General features: G+C 42.5%; 1 protein-coding gene and 1 pseudogene across 1 annotated transcript in view; one reads left to right on the top strand and one right to left on the bottom strand.

Moving 5' to 3' along the window:
- The window catches only part of INSC (INSC spindle orientation adaptor protein), a 112,904-nt gene extending 108,109 nt beyond the window's left edge, over window positions 1–4,795 (bottom strand). The window contains exon 1 of the mRNA XM_016139568.2: window positions 4,729–4,795. The gene's annotated coding sequence lies outside the window, so the exon portion shown is untranslated. The remainder of the gene's footprint in view (window positions 1–4,728) is intronic.
- Window positions 4,796–16,584: 11,789 nt separating this feature from the next.
- LOC107508018 lies at window positions 16,585–17,305 on the top strand (annotated as a pseudogene).
- The last annotated feature ends 4,811 nt before the right edge of the window (window positions 17,306–22,116 follow it).

The following is a 22,116-nucleotide window of genomic DNA, read 5'->3' as shown; positions in this document are numbered from 1 at the left end:
CCAAGTCAGATCCAGACAGATCTACAAAGCCCATGGTCTTTTATCTACACATTGCCATATGTAGGCTACCTCTGACCCTCCATTAGAGGACCTGAGAGGGCCTTAGTCAATTATCCTGTCCCTCAACAGTGTCTTTTAAACCAGTACCACACACAGGCCCAGAATGCAGCCCACACCCTTTGACCACAGGCTTCATTTCATATGGCTTCCAAACCCAGTATATTTGGATTGTAAGACAAAACCTCCATTTCTTTAGCAGAAACTGAACACTACACACAATTGCCTAGCCAAATTGCTGACACTTACAGACGCTGCATTATGCCAAATGGGGTCTGGTCTGCCCAGAGATGTCCTCAGAAGATCCAGGACTCCCCCAGGGCTTGGCACTGAGGAGACCCTGGAGCTGGGGGAGGGGAGATCAGGCTGGCTGGATCACAGAGTCTGGATGAAGGCTCCATTTCCAGGATAGAGATTGTTCCAGAGGAGAAGTGAAGCCGCAGAAGCTCAGTGCTGCTGAGGGGGAAGTAAGGGATCCCCGCCCAGGCCAGGAGGTATTCCCCACCACTGCTTCCCACAGAGCAGCGGTCTCCGCTCAGGCTGGAACGTCAACGTTGCTGATGATGTTCAGGTCCTTGGGCTCTCAGCCCTTCCCCAGTGGGCCCAAAGGGGTGGATTTTCCTGCTTCTAAGCCTTTGAACTGGGGGAGTGATCAGTAGACACTCACTACAAACTCTGGCATCAGACCTGGGATGGAATCATCACTGGCTCGGACCTCAAGCAAGTCATTTAACCTCATGTGCTTCAGTTTCCCTATCTGTAAAAGTAGTACCTGTCTCACAGGGCTATTCTGGAGGTTTTAGGAAACAAAAGGTTCAAAAAACCTAACAAAAAGGTTAGCACTCTAATACATGGTAAATAAATGTGAGTAAGCCTTCTCCCACAGAAGTTCTGACCATCTCACTCAATATGCTCTTGCTGGAATTTAAGCCTGTTTTTACTTGGTTGAGCCTAAGTCCAGGGAACAACCAGAATGCTCAGCAGAGATGAAATCAAGTCTTAGTGTTACCTTTTTGAGATGGTATTTACTTGGAAAGGAGGAAACCCCCACCTGCACCAACCCACAGCTCATCACCCAATGCCAAGCATTTCCTAGGACCTCAGGCCAATGAGTCCTCCTTTTCACTTTATAATCAAATACTTGTGGAAGGATTAGTCTTAAACATGGGCAACAGCCACCAGCGTGGGTGACCTACTGTATACCAAGAAGCAGAATCCCAATACAATGCCTAAAAGCCTACCATCAGAGTCCTTCTAAGCACTCCTTAGTGCTAAACTTTGCCCTCCTCTGCTCCCCTTTCCAAATATTAATAGCCCTGGACAGGGTAAGATCTCCTTGGAATGAATTAGAAGTTTCACCAACTTTGCAATATGGCCAGAACCTTGCCCTATATTCAGATGCTCCTGGTGACCCGCATCTCTTGCAGGTAGAAGGTGACAAATGACTCATTTGGCAGACTTGAGACCCCCTTATTGGGAAGGAGAAAGGAGTGTACACTATCCTGTGGCCTTGTAGATCCAGGGTAGAGGGCAGAAAAGCCCCCTCTTGTGTGTCTCTACATTCCAAAGCCCACTCTCTTTGTCCTAAGCTTTGGCTCCAGAAGTTCCATCTCTGATCAGAGACTATGTAATCCAGACTAGGGGAAGCAGAGCTGACGTCCAAGAGACACAGACCTCCCAGCAGAGCCCTGGGCCTAGGCAGGGTTACTATCAGGAAGAGGTGGCCAAGGGGTCAGGGCCAGGCTTAGGGCAGGGGTCAAACTCCTTCAGGCACCCAGACACTCGCACTTTTGAGACATAGAAGAGCTGGCAGCTGAAACACTCAGAGCAGGGGGCGTTTATCAATGGCTCAATTCATTCTCAACAATCCCCATTGTCTGAACCAACACAGAGATAGGCATTATCCCCCAGAGTCACTAGGAAGAAAAGCCCCAAGAAATGGTCATGAGTCAGAGTCTCAAGATATAGATGCCAAAATTGAGATATATGGTTTGAAAGCTAGATAAAATATTTGAAATTGGAGATGTCCCAAAAAATCCATGCAATATGATTCCCATCCTAAGAGACCAATAGAATGCAGTTCTTGGTTGTTCATTCACTTATTCTGATCTTTCTACAAAAGATGTGGGAGTTTACAGTTAAGGATGTGCTACTATGAAGTTCTTAAAGCAGAAATTAAAAGTCAAAGCCAGAGTTCCAATTAACATAGTTACTAGAATGAAGCAATATGATGGACAGAGAGTTCTGAGCAGCCAGAGTAAGAAGGGGAACTCTGGCTGCTCAGTAACAAGGGGAAAGATTATGTCAAGAGCTTGGGAATTGCACAGACCTGTAGAAATCCCTTGAACATTCTAAGCCACAATTTCCTTATCAGAAAAACAAAACAAAACAAAACAAACAAACAAACAAACAAAAAACCAGCGGGGTTGTAGACTATTAACCTAACAAAGTTCTTGTAAAAAGTAAATGAAATAAATCATATAGTAAAGATTCAATAAACGGTGGTTGTTTTATTATCATTATTCTGTTGTCTGATTTCTCTTCTTACACTGGCACTATCTGTGTTAACTTAGTGGGGTTGCCCTTGATGCTCTGATTCCTTACTGTTGCTCTAAAATTCTGATTGACAGGTACATGCACTTGATTAATTTAAAAATGGGGAAACAGCCTGAAACTGAGTCACCAAGACTCCTCCAGTTTTCCAGAGCCTTTCTTAAATGCTAAGGTGGCTGGGGGCCCCCACAAAATAGAAGGCTATGGAAGGCTCACAGACTTCCTTCCCCTGCCACCTTTGCTCTGCAAGAAGGCTGCCAAGCTGACCACAGCCTGCCCTTATTTAACCATTTCCAAGGGTAGGGCCGGGAACCAGGCCAGGGGAAGGTAAATCCCAGTGCTCTCTTAGGAAACTGCAGAAGCCCATCTGCTCCCCTGCATTACAGAAGCTGGTAGCGTGAGAGCTCAGGCACTCCTCCGACCAAACCATAAACGCTCAAGAAATAGAAGTCAATGTCATCTTTCTAACTTCCCAACTGAAGGAGTACATTTAGTCTGGGCACCTACTGAAGCCTGTCCAGAGGAGAATGATCAGGATGGGAGAGATTTAGAAGCAATGATAAAAATGATGACAACAACTAACTTATGTTTTAGGACCCCTACTTTTCTAAGCACTGTTTACTGTGTCCCCAGGAGTCCCTGGGCAAGGAGGTCAGGGAGAACAAGATTCTGTCAAGAAAAGAGAAAACCCCTGGGCGAGGGGAGAAGAGCAAAGCAAAGGCCTGCTCTTCAGTCTCACCTACACATCGGAGAATCAAGATAGGATAGATTAAAACCTAAGAGAAGGAATCGGCCTAGTACAACTCACTGCTCCTCCCTGTCACAAGACCGCAGGGGCCCCAGCCCACAGAAGGCCACTGCTTTTCTGCTGCAAGGGGGAATCCAGAGTATAAACTGGAGCCTGGAGCAAATTACAGGTGTGAGCTCTGCCTCAGCCTTGTAGGACAGGCCTTTTTACTTGAAAGAGGGCAAAAGCTGCTTCTAAGGCCCAGATCCTGAGGCCCCAGGCTCCACGGGCAGCCTTGGTTCCAGATCAAATGCAACAGCCCAAAGGCACTGTATCCCCATCTGCCCTGACCCCCAGCCAAAGCCCCTGACTTAAGATATTCCTTATTGAAGCCAGATTTTTAGACTCGTTGTCCAAGGTGCCATATGTGGACTAAAGAGGACCTAAAATGGGGGTTTGGAGGCTGAAAGTGGGTCAAGCCAGGGGTGTGTGCTTACGTATATGCATATTGTACACATGTAGGTGACTGTTGCATGCATATCATCATCCACAGGTATAAATGTTGAAAGTACGTGAGTGTTTGCATAGTTGTGCTGAGAGGGAATGCATTCAAGATTGGCATGTGTAGGCAAGAATGAGTATACACATGAGCAGCTGTGAGTATGTGGGTGTGGGTGCCCTGTATTTGGGGGTGGGCACGACTGTGTGGTCTGTTTCTCCTCTCTAACTGTCCTCCTGCCTTTTCTGGTGTGACAATTGGATCCCTCCAAGCTGTCTCCCCACCCTAGCCAGCCAGCTGGGGTTACACAGAGCCCCATTCACTCCAGTGTTGGGTGAAGGCTCTGAGTTCCTGCCCTGTTTGCAGCCCTAAGAAACTAAAGCCTTATGACCTACAGAGAAGACACCCCAGCTGGGGACAAGTCAGGTCACCCTAGAAAGTCTAAGTTCACATAATAGTCTTTATCTCCCATCTAACATCATTGGCTGACTCACAAATATCTATCCATGTGTACATGCACTTGCTCAGCCCACATGGAGCCTTCCTACCCAACACACGAATTCACTTCCATAGGAGCAGACAAGGTCCACGCAAAGCTTTCAGGGCTACAAAGACACACATGCCACCTATGGGCACACTCCAGGCCTACCTACACCTTAGTCCCCACATACACTGACACTCTCCCACACACGCTCACACCTTGAGACATGTGCTAGAAAGTTCCATAAACTAATTCATCAGTTCAGACACACTCCCGCCCCCTGACATTCACACTGACACACTTAATTTAACACCTACTATCCAAATAGTCACACACACGCTCTATCCCCAACTAGGCTGATGGGTGCAGCACCGGCCCCTAAATCCAGTCAGCAGAGTTGTGTCTACTTACTCTGAGGAAGCGGGCGGGCTAGAGGGGTAGCGTGCAGCGGCCAGAGGTGGCAGAGCGCAGCTGGGGATCCAGAGGCCGCGCGCGCAAGCGGCACGCTCGGCGGGCCCAGTCCGAGGGGCCGTCCGCTGGCCCGCGCTCCCGCCCCGCTCTGCCCCCCGCCCGCCCGCTCCCAGGCCTCTGCAGGACCTTCAATAACAGCAAGCTCCCTGCCAAGCCTCTGTCCCGCGTCAGCCTTTGCTGCCTGGAGTCTCAGTCGGGCCGCAAGGCTATTTTGGTACCCCCGGCAGTGGAAACGTAGCGCTCTGTGGGGAGTGCTGGAATGGGGACGCGGTCAAATCTAATTAGAGACCTGGCTCACCCCGGGGTAGGCGGGAGTCACCGCGGGTAAGCACCAGGGAGCTTCTGAGCCATCGTAGCCTGGGTGCCCACATGCGCCCCGCATGCCAACATCTGGGGAGCAGAAGGGAATGCGCCGTGGTGATCGTTTCCCTTGGAGCTGAAACAAAATAAGGAGGGGTTTGGGCGCGGTTCACATGCTCTGCGGAGGAAGCCGCCAAACTTTGAGCAGCCCCCAAACGCCTGGAATGCGACTTGGTTTACTCACCACAGGTGCTTCCCTTTGGAACCTAAGTTGCCCACATAAGATCGCCAATCTTCATATCACTGCCCTGTCAAACATGACAGAGGGTGGTAGCTGAGACTCCTAACTTGGGGCACATCAAACTTCTCCTCTGGACTATTTTATGTCAAATGGCTAAGTCTAGAGAGGAAAGCTGATTCCTACCCAAAAACTCAGGAATGTTGCATTCTTGAACTGAAAAGAAGCTTTAAGGTCATTCCATCCAGTTCCTTCCTCCTTGCCATTAATGGGGAGAGGGGACGCTTGAGGGCCTCTACCCACTCTTGAGGATCACATAGGAAAGGCAGCCCCTAGCCTCCTCTGAGCCCTGTTCCCAAGTTTGAACCCTCTCATTGGCAGAAAGTTCTCCTTAGCATCTGACTTAAATCCCCTTTGTGCAAATTATGTCAATATGCTCAGGGTATGTGTTCAGGGGGAGTGGGGCCAGCTCCATCTCTGTGACACAATGACCACTCCGAGGTCCTTCTCTTCCTTGAGGCTAATATCCTTGTTCCCTTTTTCAGGCCCTGACTAAAAATGACTATTGCTCCCTGGCCCTGGGCACATTTCAGTTCCTGACATTAACTCAACTGCCTCACCTCACTGGGAACCCCTGACTCTGTGGGTGCCCAAATCATTTCTCTCAGACAAACCAGGTACTATTCCACCCTCCATCCATCTTGGGACAGCCTGATTCTACTCCCCAGTCCCTTGAGAGGAGTTTCATTTCCCATCTCAACAAAGATTGTCTCAGGGCCCAGGCATAGACCTTGGGCCTCAGATACCCATATGGCTAGGCTTTAACTCTGGAGCCATGGCCTTCCTCAAATGTGCAAAGTTTGCAGAATCCTTTCTCTGAGTCTGTTTTCTGGTAGGTCAGGTAATGTAATAATAATAGTATGGACTTTGTCCGCAAAGAGACCTGACTTTACCTCCTGCCTCTACCACTTTCTAACTGTGTGTCTTCGGACAAGTCACTTAACCTCTCCGAGGGTCAGTTTTCCCATATTTACACTGGTGATCATAATAGTCTCTGTCTAGCTCATGGGTTGTTGAAAGTATGAGATGAGATTAGGAATGTAAAAGTACCTAGAAAGCTAAGATATTTTCTAGTATGCTAGAAATGGAATGAGGCTTAGATCATAAACAGGATGAATATTAGCAAAAAGCCTCAGAGATCTATTATTTCCAGGACCAAATTCTGTGCCAGGATTTCAGGACAAGAGAGAAACAGACTTAGTTTGCTAGGTATTCCCTTAGAACACTTGGCGTGAATGTCCCCCACCTGCATTCCCCAAAACACAGGCGTAGACACACACACGCGCGCGCACACGCACACGCACACGCGTTTTCCCAGATACCTACTGCACAGCCCAGCCTTCTTGGCTCCTGTCGGCCCCATAGGCCCCAGCTGCCTATACTCTCGCTGGCTGCCTCTCCATTCTCGGGAGGCTGCCTCATGGCTCCAATCGTGGCTGCAGCAACTCCAAGTTTCCCTACTGAGGTCCATAGGGGCAACTTCTCTCTCCTTGTCCATCCTTCTGGGCCATGACCCCAGCAAGACCTACAACTCAAGGCAAAGGTGGCAGAGGCCTTCTCCAAGGCAGACCAGAAATGAGGCTGGCTGAGAGAGCTCGGAGTTGGTGTATCATCCCCACCCCCACCCCCTCCCCTTAGCCTGCCTGGATTCCCAGTGCTGTCCTGCTTAATTCTTAATGGAAATTCCATCCCTGGCGCCGGCCGTGGCTGGCTCAGGGAGTCCAGGCTTGGGCCAACAGCAAACTCCACCCAAAGACAGGAGGCCTGCCTGGCCATATAAAACAGATGCACACATATACAAATATGTACAATCACATACAAGCAGACAGACTTGCCTTGAGACATGCACACTCAGAGATTCTCACCCAGACATATCCATACACAGAAAGATAATAAGCATTATAATCACTAATATTTATTGCATGAACCTAAGTACTTTACAGATACCTCTCTAATTCTCTCAACAACACTAGGTTCTGGTATTACACCCAGTTTACACATAAGAAAACTGAAGCACAGAGGCTAAGTAACTCACATAAGGCATTTAGTAATAATAGCCTAAGGTATGAACACCAGAAACTATGCCAAGGGGTTACGTACATTGTTTCATTTCACCACCATAGTAACTATTTGTAGAAGTTATTATTATTGCTGTGATACAGACAAGGAAAATGGAAGTAGAATGATTTAAATCACCTGCCTGTGGGCTCGCAGCTTGTGAGATGAAAAGAGACTGCGTACGTGTATGCATGGGAACCCTCATAGGTAAACAGAGAGGTACACAGATAGAGAGATTCATGCATACGCACTCAGATAGTTTCTTCTACCAGAGGAGAAGTTTCAGGAATGGTCCAGAGCCGCCCCGGAAAAAGGTCTCTTTAGCCTGACTCCATGTTCTTCATCCCTCCCAATAGCTGATCCCACTTCCAACAACTTGACAAGTCACTGTAAGACAAATTCAGGCCCAAGTAGAGGGAAGATTTCAGGTTTACAGTTCAGCCATGCAAGTCAATAGTCAACCCCCAGCCTCGGCTCCAAATCCAGTTTGCCTAGAAGACCCTACATGGTCAATGGAAGAAGGCACAGGTGCACTCTTCTGGAGGGATCATGTAGGGGGCTCATCAGAAGCCCCGGGCACTGTCTAGGGGCTGTCCAAGAAGGGGTCCGGCCTCCAGGCCCAGATGGAGCTGAACGAGACCCAGGCACGGCATGGGAGCCCAAGCCTTGGTTGATACAGAGCATCATACTCCCTCCATTGAGGGAACTAGAGCCATGTTGCAGAATAATGGCAAGACTCTGGTAGAAGAGGGAGTTAGGGTAGAATATGGGGCAGGGCCATGATGGAGGACAAGTAGGAAAATCCAGAGCCCAGAAAATTGAGAGTACAGACTTGCAGAAGACAGGAAAATAATTTAGCAGTCCAGGAGCTAGTCCTCTACTTGAAGTTTCCACACTAAGCAAGACATCTCCCAGGAGAAGTTGTTCTGGCCCTGGACCTCCTCCCAGGCAGGGCCACTAGATTGTATCCAGGATGATCTCTTTAGTCTCTCCAGTTTCCCACCCCCCAGCCCCACCCCAGAATTCCCTGATTATTTCTGCTGACATAATGTGTGCTCTGAGGACAGCTCAACATGACAGCCCTGTGGGGCATTTGGACTGAAAAAGAGTTTCTCGAAAGAAGATTGCTTAACCCGCACAAATGAACCTGAATTGTGTTGTGAAATGGCTCTAAGAAGGGGGTGGGCATTCTGAGTCTGAGAATTTGCATCTCTAAAAAGTTCTCGGGAGATGGGAATGCTACTAGTCTAGGGGTCACGCTTGAAGAATCACACCTTCATAGCATAAGAAGTCAGAGGTCATTCCAGCTCAAAACTAAATGTGCAACCTACCTTCATACTGCAAATAGTTTCTTCTGAAAGTTCCCTAAAGAAAGAATTTACGTTCCTGTCAGTAGTCTGTCCTTTCTGCTCCCCAGCCTCCTTCTTCCCAGCTTCTGCACCAGCCTGCTGTTTGTTGGTGGGTCTCCTGTGAGCTCTGTGATGGCTTCCTCTGTCTCACCACATCTCAAGTAGGAGAGGGCGTCTTCCACTCTGTCCTCCGACTGCTCAGAGAAGGTCATCAGGATGAAGGACCTGCACAAAAATAGCTGATGACCAGGTTGGCTCAGTCCTGGGGTTGGTGATATCAGATCAGAAATTCATGATAGCAGCTGAAAGGCCAGTCCACCCAGAGAGATGAGAGATAGGCCAGGATCCCAGTGCCCACAGCTATGACATCATATCCCCCAGTTCCCTCCTGCATCCCTGAGACATGCACATCAAGATGCTGCTGCTTTGCCTCCAGGAGTGATGGTGGAACAGAACACTCATGGAGGACAGGGAGAGGTGAACTTGGTCCTAGAGTACCAAACAGGCTGGTGTAGACACACCACTGATGCATTTGGGCAATGGGCCATCAATCTCTCCAGGCCTTCCTCTGCAAGGCTCTCAAAAGGGAAAATCTTCCCTAAATCCCAGAGCCAGTGTGAGAACCTGGAATATAATTAGAATGAGACAATGTAAGGACCAGAAATGTTCTCAGAGTTCTATTGGTGCAGAGGTTCTGTAATGTTATTATCTACCAGAATGGCCCCTGGGATAAAATTCAGATTCCCAGGCCCCTCAGAGGTTCTGATTCTGTAGATAGGTGGTAAGCTGAAGCCTGGTGCACCTCTCTTCCCAATTTTACTTTGCTAGTTTGAAATTGGCCACCATGGGGGAGTAATCATTTACACCCCCAAAACTGGGCAAACATTTCAAATCAGGGCATTTTGTTTTGTTTTATTTTGCTTTGCTTTGCTTTGCTTTGCTTTGGAAAACCTGTCATGGACCATTTAGCAGCATGTAGGCTTCTATTTTCAAGCATCCCAAGCAATTATGATGCAGACCCATTTTAAGAAAGAAACACTGACCCAGGGTTGAAGTTCTAACCCAAAACCCTCATTCTACAGATAGAGAAACTGAGGCCCAGTGATAAGAAGAATGTTGGTCATGGTCACCTTGGTAGGCTCTGTGTAGGATCACAGCAGCTCAGTTCAGGGTGGTGGGGCCTGGTCAGCCCTGTCTGTTTTCTGGATCCTTTCCTGCATCCTCTCCACCACACACTTGCTGCGGCTTACTGGCTAAGCACAAAAGGGCAGGAAGGTCCCGACCCTTGTGGGCCAATCAGATTACCTCTCATCAGCATTTGGAATTTGAATAAGCTGGACTAGAGGTTACTAGTGGCCAGATCACCTGTCTAGAGTACCCCGGACAGCAGGTACACAAATTCCAGTGCTGAGGGCCCCAGGGCTGCTCTGCCCTAACCAAACCCTAACTGTTCAACTCTTCATTGAATTCAGAGAGGTTCCCAAGCATCCTCCCCCAAAATTCCCTGTCTTACTTAAAGTAATAAGCCATTCTCCATTACTCGTCACCTTCAGAAATATAGCCACAGAGCAAGTTAGTGGAACTTAAAACCTAAGATTCCTGTCCCTAGGTCTTGTCCCTACATCCAGCCCTCAGACAGGATGTAAAAGAGCCAGTGTGCAGGTATGCACTTTCCCAAGGTGGTGGTTTTCCAAGAGTGATCCTAGACCAGCAGCATCGGCAACTCCTGGGAACGTATAGGAAATGTAAATTCTCCAGCCTTCTCCTCAGAACTACTGAACCAAAAACTCTCTAGGCTAAGGTCCAGCAAGCAGTGTTTTGCAAGCCTTCCAGATGATTCTGATGCCTGCTAAATTTTGAGGACCACCACTCTAGTGGGAGGAGTGATAGCCTCCCTAACAATCGAAGGCCGTTCAGCTTAGGAGGAAAGGCCATCTGGGTGTCAGGCCAGTATCAGCTGTGTGGCCAGCCACACTCCGTCCTGGCCAGCCTCCTTAACCTCACACTCCGGGGGGATCTCAGGAGTCTGAGCAGTGGCCATACACCCTGAGCTAAGAAAGAGACCTTCTTTCCAAAGTCTAAGAGGCAACATCTTTCCAAAAAGAGCAGAGATATGCCAGGGAAATGCTTTTTCTGTCACTGTCTTGGTACCTAACTGAGGGGGGGACTTGTGGGCATTCCCTGGCCATTTGGATTCTCAGGAGCTTGCTCTGGCCGGCTTAGGGAAAGCTTCAGGTGTCCTTCTGGAAGGAGGCCTGCCAAGGGCCTAGCTCTAAAAGCCACTTTGGCCTCTCTAGCATGAGTCTGCATTTCCTCTGCTTCTTGTGCTTCCACTTTCAGAGATAAAGATGAGGTTTGAGGATAATTGAAGAAGTGAAGTTTTGGGGATAGGCACAAAATAATAATAAAAACAACCATTACTTACTACATTAGCAGGTATTGACTTTTCCTGTACACTAGCCCTGTCTGCCCTAAGCCAATTCTGCTTTTACTTTGACTCCTCCTATTTGCCACAAGTCACCTGTCTTCCGGCTTAAGAAAAGGACCCTTTCATCAATCCCCACCACCTGATCTAAGCCAGAATCTCCTTTCTCTCAGGGGCAGGTGTATGCCCTCCTATCCCAGGTGAACCTCTGCACCTGCGTTCTTGTACACCTGTGAAACTCATGGGGCTGGCGTCAGAAAGACTTGGGCTTGACCGTGATCTTCACTCACTGGCTGTGTGATCCTGGGAGAGCTACTTAACCTCTCTCAGCCCCCAACTCCTCACTTCTAAAGCTGGGATAGTGATAACTACATCATTCGATTGTGGTGAGACATAAACGAGGCAATCCATGGAAAGTAACCCTTTTCCACGTCTCTTCAGTGAAGACAGCACCAAGAGGAGGCCCAGCAGTTAGTGGGAAGAGCATAGCACAGGAGATAAGAATCTAAGGCTTACCTCTAACCTCTTCGACTCCTTCTCTGAGTCATGGAGTTTATAGCACCTGAGATCTAGTCCAAGAGCCCTCCCAGGTGTATCTGACAAAAACTCATAACGTAAGGAAAGGGGTCATCTTTCAGGCAGAATGCACACTCTATAAAATTTTATATCCCAGCATGAAAAGAAGTCCACTTAGATGGGACTTCAAAGACAATTTAATAAAGGGCTATTTACGCTCAGGATTAAGAGAATAACAACTGGTTTGAGGGGCCCAGGGACAGAGAGCTGTAGGAAGTTATTACCTACCACCTCCAAGTCTAGAGGGGCAAAGGGAAAAATGGCTTGCTGGTGTTCTGGTGTAAATCTAGAAGAGGTGATCTCAAAACCATGGTACCAAAGCGGGGAAGAAATTCCCTAACCTCTCCCTGCTTTTCCCTCTCATCTCCAGCCAGAGAGCCCAGGTGAAATGACACAGAACAAGGCAGAGAAGGATGGAAACGGGATGAGGGAAGGTGCCCAGTATAAATGGAAAACAACCAGAACACAGAGAAAAGCCAAGACCTGCAAACTTTCTAAATCCCCACAGCCTCCCTCATTTAAGTCTTTCTGTAGATGCACTGAACCCTCCAGAAAGCCCCCGACTTGCTGTAATGGTCTTGATAGCTCCAGATTTACAGCTCTTGGCTAAGAGCCTACCAAAGACAGAGGCAAGAGTTTTAGCTATGCCATCAAGCACACACGAGAGCTGCCACAGAAGCTTCCAGAAATGTTTCACCAGGAGATGAAAACTCTGACAATTTAAATAATTGAAAACTCTTAATGCCAACGCCAAGATACATTATTGAGGATGGATGGATAATTACCAGAAAGGATTCTTCTAATAGAAACCATGCCCAGCCTAGGATTTTGTAAGGAAAAAAAAAAAAAAAACTGATCTACTTTAAATTCTCTGCAATTAATACTTACCTATGGTTTAAAAGGTCTGGCCTCAGACATACCCATTCTTCATGGAGAGAAATTCTCCCGGATCTATCCATGCTGAAGACACATTAGGAAAGCTGTGGGGAAGAGAGAGGACAGATTTCAACGCAGAAAACTAAGACCCTTCAGAGAGTAAGACCATTCTCAAAGAATGTGCTACTTCAGAACATAGTTTGACCTCGCTATTGCTAGAGGAAGTTTAGTACAGAAAACATTGCCCGTGCCTAGCACTGTGCACATCACTTGAGATACAGCCATGATCAGGATAATCTCTGACCTTGGGATGCTCACAGTCTAATAGTAGAGAAAGAAATAAACCATTCCCATACTAGGAGATAATTAATTAGAGGTGTGTCAAAATATCTCACTATAAGTGTAGATTTCTGCTAAATCTATTTTGAGGCCATATTGTCAGGTGAATATACATTTAGAATTTTTACATCCTGTTGGCTAATTTTAAATTTTATTGTAAGATCCTCCTCACTATCTCTCTGATCCTTCTGCCTTGAAGTTAACTTTATTCAAAATTAATATAGAACATTACCATTATTTTGGTTACTGTTTACATGGTAAATTGTTCATTCTTTTACTTTTTATCTCTCTGTATTCTTCTGTTTTAGATACCTCTTGTAAAGGGCCTATAGTTAGATTGTGCTTTTTAATTCAGTCAATGTAAAGGGAGATAAAGGAGTTACCTGCTGTGCACATGGTTATCTGTGAGAAGAGCTCTCCAAGAAAACAAAGTAAACAATGTAATGATCTAAGGCAGGAGTGTACCTGGTGTCTGAGCAAGTGGACTGGTGAGGTGAAGCAGTGTGAACAAGGGCATGGGGGAGTAGGAGGAGATGAGGGCAAAGATAGATGGAAAACAGCTGGAGCAATGCCCATGGTAGTGGAAATGGTGTAGGATCCTGTGCACAAATGGAAGAAATGGCTTTAGTTAGCAGCATGGAAGGTTCATCTATGGCAACCAGTGGGAGAAGAGTATACCAGTAATGTTTAGTAGAGTCTGTGGAGGGTCTCTTCTGGCTGATGTCATTTTATCAGTGAAATAAGAAGCAAGGTCAAGGGCTGAGAATAAGGATGGTGGAGGAGATGTTGGAGTTTTGAGAAGAAGGGATGACTAATGATCTAGAAGTAAACACTTGGGTGAATGGACTAAGGCAGCAATAAAGGCCTAATTAAGGTCCAGTGTCTTAATTCATGGATTTTTAATGAGGCAATTAATCAGGATGGTTGCATGTTTTTCTCCAGGCATTAAAGTTTCTTGGTTCAGATGCCTAGTTGCTGAAACTTTCTGTACCACATTCTGTTGAACGGTTATCTGGCCTCTCCTTGAACAACTCCAGGGACAGACAGCCTATAATTTTCTGAGAAGCCCATGCCATTATTAGACCACTCTGTCAGAAAGCATTCTCCCACACTGAGCTGGCACTTCTCTTCCTACTCGTTCCCCCTATATTTGAGCCTCTGAGTCTGTGTCTGCTGTCCGTTGTTTATATTCATCTATCTCCTTCTTGTATTTGGTCATCTAGAAATTTGACAGCATGTCTAGTTGGTGAAGCTGACGGTAACAAGAACTCTTACACATAGTTGGTAAGAATGCAAAACGGTATATTGCCTCTATCTAGCAAAATTATGTATACATTTACTCTTCAACTCTCCAATCCCACTTTTTAAAAGGATTTAAAAATGGTATTGCGTTAAACTAAAATTATATTAAGATGATCCTAGATCGTATCTATATAAATTTCCCCAAAGAAAATAAATATAAATATTTTGCAAAATTTTGCTCCAAAGATGGTTATTACAACATTTTTACAATAATAAAAATCTGGAAACAATTTATATGTATATAAGGGATTGATTAAATAAACTCTGGCACATTTATTCAGTGGGATGTGAAAGAGACATAAATTATGCAGCAGAAGAACATGAAGTGACAGAAAGCTGTACACTGAAGAAAGGTAATTTTCAAAGTAGTCTGGTGTGATATACCTTTATAAATATGTGCATAAGATATAAAAGAAAAATCGTACACTAAACCATTAATTGTAGATTTCTCTGGATGATGAAATAACTAAGAAACACACCATCCGCTTTGTTTGGGAAAGGAAGACGTTCCCATATTTTATAAATTTTCTATGTTGAGTAGTTTTATTTTATAATTAGGAAAATAAGTTATTTAATTTTTTTTTGATTTTTGTTTTTTTCACTTTTATATTTTTATTTTTTTCAATTATAGTTGACATATAATGTTATATTGGTATCAGGTGTACCATACAGTGATTAGATATTTATATAACTTATGAAGTGATGACCCAGATAAATCTAGTACCCATCTGACACCATACATAGTTCTTACAATACTACTGACTATATTCCCCATGGTATATTCTATATCGTCATGACTATTTTTAATTTTTTAATTAAAAAAAAAACCTACCATCCCTCTGATATTGAGTTCAAGACTCAATAAAACTTCTCTAATTTTGTCTTCAACAACCCCGCCCCTACCAACTCAAACCAAGATGTTTCTAAGTCTTCCCTGAGCTCAGAAAGCATTTTGAAATAACAAATCTTGGTGAGGAAGACAGGATCTGGAAGAAGAGCAGTCCTGTGTCAAAATGAGAGATCCCCATTCATGTCTTTAGCGCCTCCCCCACTCCCAGGCTCCTCCATCTCTGCCCCAGCCTTTGTCCTTTGGAGTAAGTCAAGAAGGCAACGGAATAAATCTTTTTACAGCTGTCCTCTTCTCAGTCCCGGGCCTCTCAGTCAAAGGACGAGAGGAACATTCCAGCCTCCCTCCTCCCTAAAGACTTCCATCTGCCCCTGGAATCCTGAATGCCTTTAGTAAGACATTGGTTCACCTCAGTGAAAGAGGTGTCATTATGCAAATTTACAAGCCAGGAAACCGTGGCTCAAAGAGAATGAAGATTGGTGAACTGGGAGATCTGCCCGGGTTCTACCGGGAGGAAAGAGTCTTGGCAAAGCAAGCTAAAGAGCCTGCTTGGTGCTCCCTCTGGTGGATAAGGGACTGCTTTGCAACTAGCGGGAGGGACTTGGGGGAGAGACCCGGTATTTTCAGATGCTTCCAAGCCCCTACTTTTATTTTTGACATCTTCGCCCCACATCATATTAAAATACATCTGCATTTCACATAAATGTAATTTATATGCAACTACATAACAGTTGAGTTGGAGTAGACCAATGGACATGTAGATATTTAAATAAACATTTTTTAAATCTTTCTTACCATTTTCATATTTTGAAGCCAATAACATAAGTTGAAAGCTCAAACATTTTCATGGGCCATTGAAAAATTTTTATGCCCTTAGCTCATTGTCTGAGAGTTGAGTGATACTAATGAGAATTCATCCATAAATCCAACAGGTCTATGTTGTCATTGAGATAAGACTTTACGAAACTGATTCAATATATTTTATAATTATTCAGGATTTCCATTCCTACTCAAGTGCATTTTGACAGGCTTTATATTTTCTAGGAGTTCATCTATTTCATCTACATTATAAAAATTATTAGCATAAAGATAGTTGTAGTATTCTTTTACTATCGCTTCATCTCTGCTATATCTACGGGTATGTTCTCTTTTTTATTCTTGATATTATTTGCGTCTGCTTTTTTATTGCTCAATCTTACTAGAGTTTGTCAATTTCATTAGCTTTTTCAGAGAACAAACTTTTGGCTGTATTGATCCTCTTTGTTATATCTTCATCTTACAGTTAATTAATTTGTTTGTAATCTTTATTATCGCTTTTTCACATTCTTTGGGTTTTCTCTATTTTTCTTTTCCTAATTTCTAAAATTAAACACCTCACTTTAGGTGCTCAATTTAAAATTTAGCTCATTAGGGAGACGACGAGACGATGAACAAGTTCAATGCATTGAAAGATGAAGATAGCGGGGTCATGATCAGAATGAAGAAAACGGCACACAGAAAGATGGTGAGAAGGAAAAAAGGGAACAAGACAAGAGTCAGAGCAGCAGCAAGAGGAAGGCTGTTGTACCTGGACCAGCAAAGCATCCCCTACAGTGCAACTACACTTTCTGGCACTCCAGGAGAACCCCCGGCCCGTCGCACCAGCTCACAGAGCTACAAGCATTAAACTAATGGGCGCTTTTGCCACTGTGGTACGTCCCGGGCACCTGACAGCCAAATGGTACGTCCTGGGGACCTGATAGGCCACAGTGACTTCTGTCTCTTCAAAGGAGAAATTAAAACCATGTGGGAGAATGATGCAAATAAAAATGGTGGCAAGGGGAATACTTGGCTAAAAAAGGGCTTGGGCCCCCGTTGCTATGAGACTCACATCTTGGCAGTGTTGGAGCAGCTCATGGTTGTGGGGCTGTGGAGCTGTGGTCTCCGTCCCGTTTCAGGAAAACATTCTTTCCATATAGAATAAGATTGCCAGCGACCAAGCCACCACAGCCCGAATCCGGGATACACTTCGGCGAGTGCTTAACCTACCTCCCAACACCATTTTGGAATACAAAGCCCACAGTGGCAGCATCAAAATGCCAGGCAGCCTGATCTCCCAAAAGCTCCTTTTTCAAAATCTCTGGAAGCCGCGGTTGAATGTGTCATGACTCTCTCCCTCTCTGGATGGCACCATCATTGAAACTGGCATCACCAGAGTCTCTTGTTCTGTTGGCATGCTACCTGGAAGATCCTTCTGCCCTGGAACTTTTGACATTGAAGAACATTTTATGTTTTAAGAACAAGCTGGCACACAGCAGCTGCACACATGAGATCACTTAATAAATGGAGTTCAATTAAAAAATATAAATAAATAAATACACACACACATACATACATACATACAATTTAACTCATTAAATTTTACCCAATTTCCTTTTTTAACATTATTATCTATGACTATAAAGTTTTCTAAGCACCATTTTCACCACACCTCTGAATTCTGATGTGAGGTATTTTCATTATCATTTATTCTTAAATATTTTAAATTATTCATTATGATTTCTTCTTTGAATTCTGATTTATTTGAAACCTTATATAATTCCAAGTATTAAAATTATTAGTACAATAGTCTATCTTAATTGTATTTGGGTAAATAAATGTGCTGACCAAGGTGAAGTAAGCCCACTACAACTGGTCTCTCACACTGATTACAGTGAAAACCTCTAGACAAAATATAAAAAGGGTCTACTCAGGACTCTTGAAAATAAACGATAGCTTGGTACTAAGGACGGAACAAGAATGAGAAAATTCCAGTAAGTTTCTTGGTTTGTTTGTTGTTCTCTTTTATCTTCTAAATCTACCCCAAGTGTGATCTTCGTAATGGAACTATGCAGTGGGCACAGAACAAAACCCTGAGAGAATCCCCCTCTTCCTGGCCAGAGATACAAGAAGAAGAGCCCATCAATCTAGAATCGCCATTGTTTCTTCTTCTTTTTTTTTCTTCTAACTCAGTTCCAATGCCAGCTGCATGGCCACCGTGATGGCAGTAGTGCAGGCAATTAAAACCTGTATCTTTGACAAAAAGAACTATAGAAGGGGGTCTTTGAGTGCCAAAGGGTATGTGAGGAATTTCTTTTTTTCTCTCTTGTCTCTTGATATTTTGTTCAAAGGTAATGTAAGTTCCACAAACCCATGAACAGCATAGTCTACGAGGTAATAGTGAATGTTCTTTTAATCAATGGAAATATAGCTATTGTTATGAAGAAATAAAATTTATTTAAAAATCAAAAACAGAAATTTTAAAATTGAAAAATGGAATATCTGAAACAAAAATTTTCACTGAGTAGGATCAATAAAAGAATGTTGATGACAAAAAAGAATCATTAAACTTAAAGATAAGTCAATAAACTTAGCCTAAAGAACATAAAGAAACAAAACTTTAAAATTAGAATGAAATTGCGAGACAATGTTAAAAGGTCTAACATATGTCACTAGAGACCTAATAAAAAAGGAAAATATTGGCACAGAAAAATTCATGGCTAGTAGCTTCTCAAAGTTGATGGAAAACATAGATTTACAGATTCAATAAGCTCAGAGAACCTCAACCAGAAAACTAGAATCAAAGAAAATTATACCTAAACACATAATAATTGAACAGTATAAAATAAAACTTAAAGAAAAAATTTTGAAAACAGCCAGAGAAATGGACAAATCCAGCAGGCAGGAAGTCAGTGAAAACATAGTTTAACTCAATAATCCTATCAATCAACTGAATATAATGGACATCTATAGACCCTTCATTCAACAACAGGAGAATCTCATTCTTCTGGGCCTCTTAACAAACTTTAATGAATTTAAAAGAATAAAAATCATACAGTGTTTGCTCTCAGACCACAATGAAATTAAACTAGGAATCATAACAGAAAGAAAATTGGAAAATCCAAAACTATGTGGAAATTAAACAGCACACTTCTAAATAACTCATGGGTCAAAGAAGAAATTGCAAGAGAAATGTTAAAATGTTATTAACTAAATGAAAATTTTCAAAATTTGTGGGATGCAGTGAAAGCAGTATTAAAGGGAAATTTAAAGCAGTAAATGCAAATATTAGTAAAGAAGGAAGATCTAAAATCAATAATCTAAGTTTCTTCTTTGGAAAACATGAAAAAATCGAATTAAATGCAAATTAACTAGAAGAAAAGAAATATTAAGAATTGGACCATAAATCAATAAATTGAACATGGGAAATTAATAAAGAAAATCAATAAAACCAAAAGTTGATTTTAGAGAGGACATCAATTACTAATATCAGAAATGGGAAAGGTGACATCACTACAGATCCTGTGGACATTAAAAAGATAATAAAGAAATACTCTGAACAACTCTATGCCCACAAATTGATAACCTATATAAAATATTTTGAAAGACGCAATCTGCCAAAACACATGGAAGAAGAAATAGAGGATCTGAAGAGGCCCAGATCTAATAAATAAATTGAATCAATAATGAATAACCCTCTAAAACAGAAACTGGCGAACCCAGAAGAGTTCTACCAAACATTTAAGAAAGAAATTATACCAACTCCTTATTCTTTCTTTTTGAGAATAGAAGAGGGAATACTTTCTAACTTATTCTATTAGGCCACCATTACCCTACTAGCAAAACCAAACAAAGACACTACAAGAAAAGAAAATACAGACTAAAATTTCTCATGAACGTGAATGCAAAAATCCTCAACAAAATATTAGCAAATAGAATCCATAAAAGTATGGAAAGAATTATACGATATGACCAAGTGGAATTTATTCTAGGTATTCATGGCAAAAATAGAATAAAGAAGAAAAATCACATGATTATTTTAATGGATGCAGAGAAAGCATTTGACAAAAAACAACACCCATTTATGATTTAAATAAAAAACTTTCTGTAAACTAGAAATAGAGAGAAACTTTCTCAACTTGATAGACTATGAACAAAAATCCTACAGCTAATAGTATACTTGAAATTTTCTCACAAAGAAACTCAAAGCATCCCACAAAGATGAGGTTCAATGTTTTGCTGGACTCCCTTGCTAATGCCATAAGGTAAGAAAATTAAATAAAAAGTATACGGATTGTCAGAGAAAGCTTGGTTGTCTATGCAGAAAATCTAAAAGATTTGCAAAAATAGGAAATTATGAGCAATTATAGCAAGGTTGCAGGATACAAGGTTAATATACAAATGTCAATTGCTTTCCTAAATACCAACAATGCACAAGTGGAATTTGAAATTAAAAACACAATATTAGCATCCCCCCAAATGAAACACTTAGGTTAAACTTAACAAAATATATACAAGATCTATATGAGGAACTACAAAACTGATGAATGAAATCAAAAAGGAACCGAATAAATGAAGAGTGAGTCTGTGTTCATGACTCAATGTTGTCAAATGTTAGTACTTCCCAAATTCATCTACAGAGCCAATGCAATACAAATCAAAATTCTAGCAAGACATTTTTATGGATATTGACAAGTTTATTCTAAAGTTTATACAAAGAGGCAAAAGATCCAACATAGCCAACAAAATTTCGAAGAAGAATGTAGTTGGAGAACTGACACTACTCGATTTTGAGGCTTACTATATGAAATTTTGCCATTTGCAACAATATGGATGGACCAAGAGAGTATTATGTTAAGTGAAATAAGTTAGACATAGAAAGACAAATACAATATGATTTCACTTATTTGTGGAATCTAAAAAGCAAAACAAATGAAAAAAATAAAATAAATAGAAACAAACTCATAGATACAGAGAACAAACTGATGGTTGCCACAAGGAAGGGAGTGAGGTGTGGAGTGTTAGGTGAGAAAGGGGAAGGGAATTAAAAAATACAAATTTCCAGTTATAAAATAAGTCATAAGTATATACTGTGTAGCATAGGAAATAGAATCAATAATATCATAATAACTTGCACAGTGATAGATGGTTACTAGACTTATTGTGGTGATCATTTTGTAAGGTGTACAAATTTTTAATCACCATGTTGTACCCCTGAAACTAATATAAGAGTATATGTCAACTACAATTTTAAAAATATTTTTAATTAAACAAAGGCAGTATAAAGATATAGTAGCTTTATAGTGTGGTATTGTTGAAATAATACACAGTGTGATATTATTGAAAGACTAGATAAATAGATCAATGAACTAGAATAGAGAGCTCAGAAATAAACTTCCATAAACACAATTGACTGATCTATGACAAAAGAGCAAAGGCAATACAATGGAGTAAAGATAGTCTCTTCAACAATTAGCGCTGGAACAACTGGACATCCATATGCAAAAAAATGAATCTAGACACAAACCTTTCACAAAAATTTACTCAAAAATGTATCATAGACCTAAATGTAAAAACGCACTATAAAACTCCTAGAAGATAACATAGAAGACAATCTAGATACCTTGGGTAAGGTAATGCCTTTTTAGATACAACACCAAAGACATGATCCATGAAAGAAATAATTGATAAGCTAAGCTTCGTTAAAATTAAAACCTTTGCTCTACCAAAGACAATGTCAATAGAATTAGAAGACAAGCCACACACTGGGAGAAAATATTTTCAAAAGGCACATCTAGTAAAGACCTATACTACAAAATATACAAAGAATTCTTAAAACTTAAAAAAATGAGTCGAAAACCTTAATCAACACCTCACCAAAAAAAGATACTCAGATGATAAATAAATATAAAAAGATGATTCATGTTATAAGCCATCAGAGAAATACAAATTAAAACAACAATGAGATACTACTACACACCTATTAGAAACTTACAACTCCAGAACACTAACAGACTAAACACTGGCAAGAATGTGAAACAACAATGCAAAATGGTACCAGCTGCTTTGGAAGACTGTGTGGTAGTTTCTTACAAAATGAAACATACCCTTATCATACAATCCAGCAATCACATTCCTCGGTATTTACCCAAAGGAGCTG

The sequence above is a fragment of the Rousettus aegyptiacus genome, unplaced genomic scaffold (genome assembly GCF_014176215.1).
Source record: "Rousettus aegyptiacus isolate mRouAeg1 unplaced genomic scaffold, mRouAeg1.p scaffold_m13_p_5, whole genome shotgun sequence".
Taxonomy (NCBI): domain Eukaryota; kingdom Metazoa; phylum Chordata; class Mammalia; order Chiroptera; family Pteropodidae; genus Rousettus; species Rousettus aegyptiacus.
The sequence above is the reverse complement of the archived record's forward strand: the minus strand, read 5'-3'. Positions and strand labels throughout refer to the sequence as shown.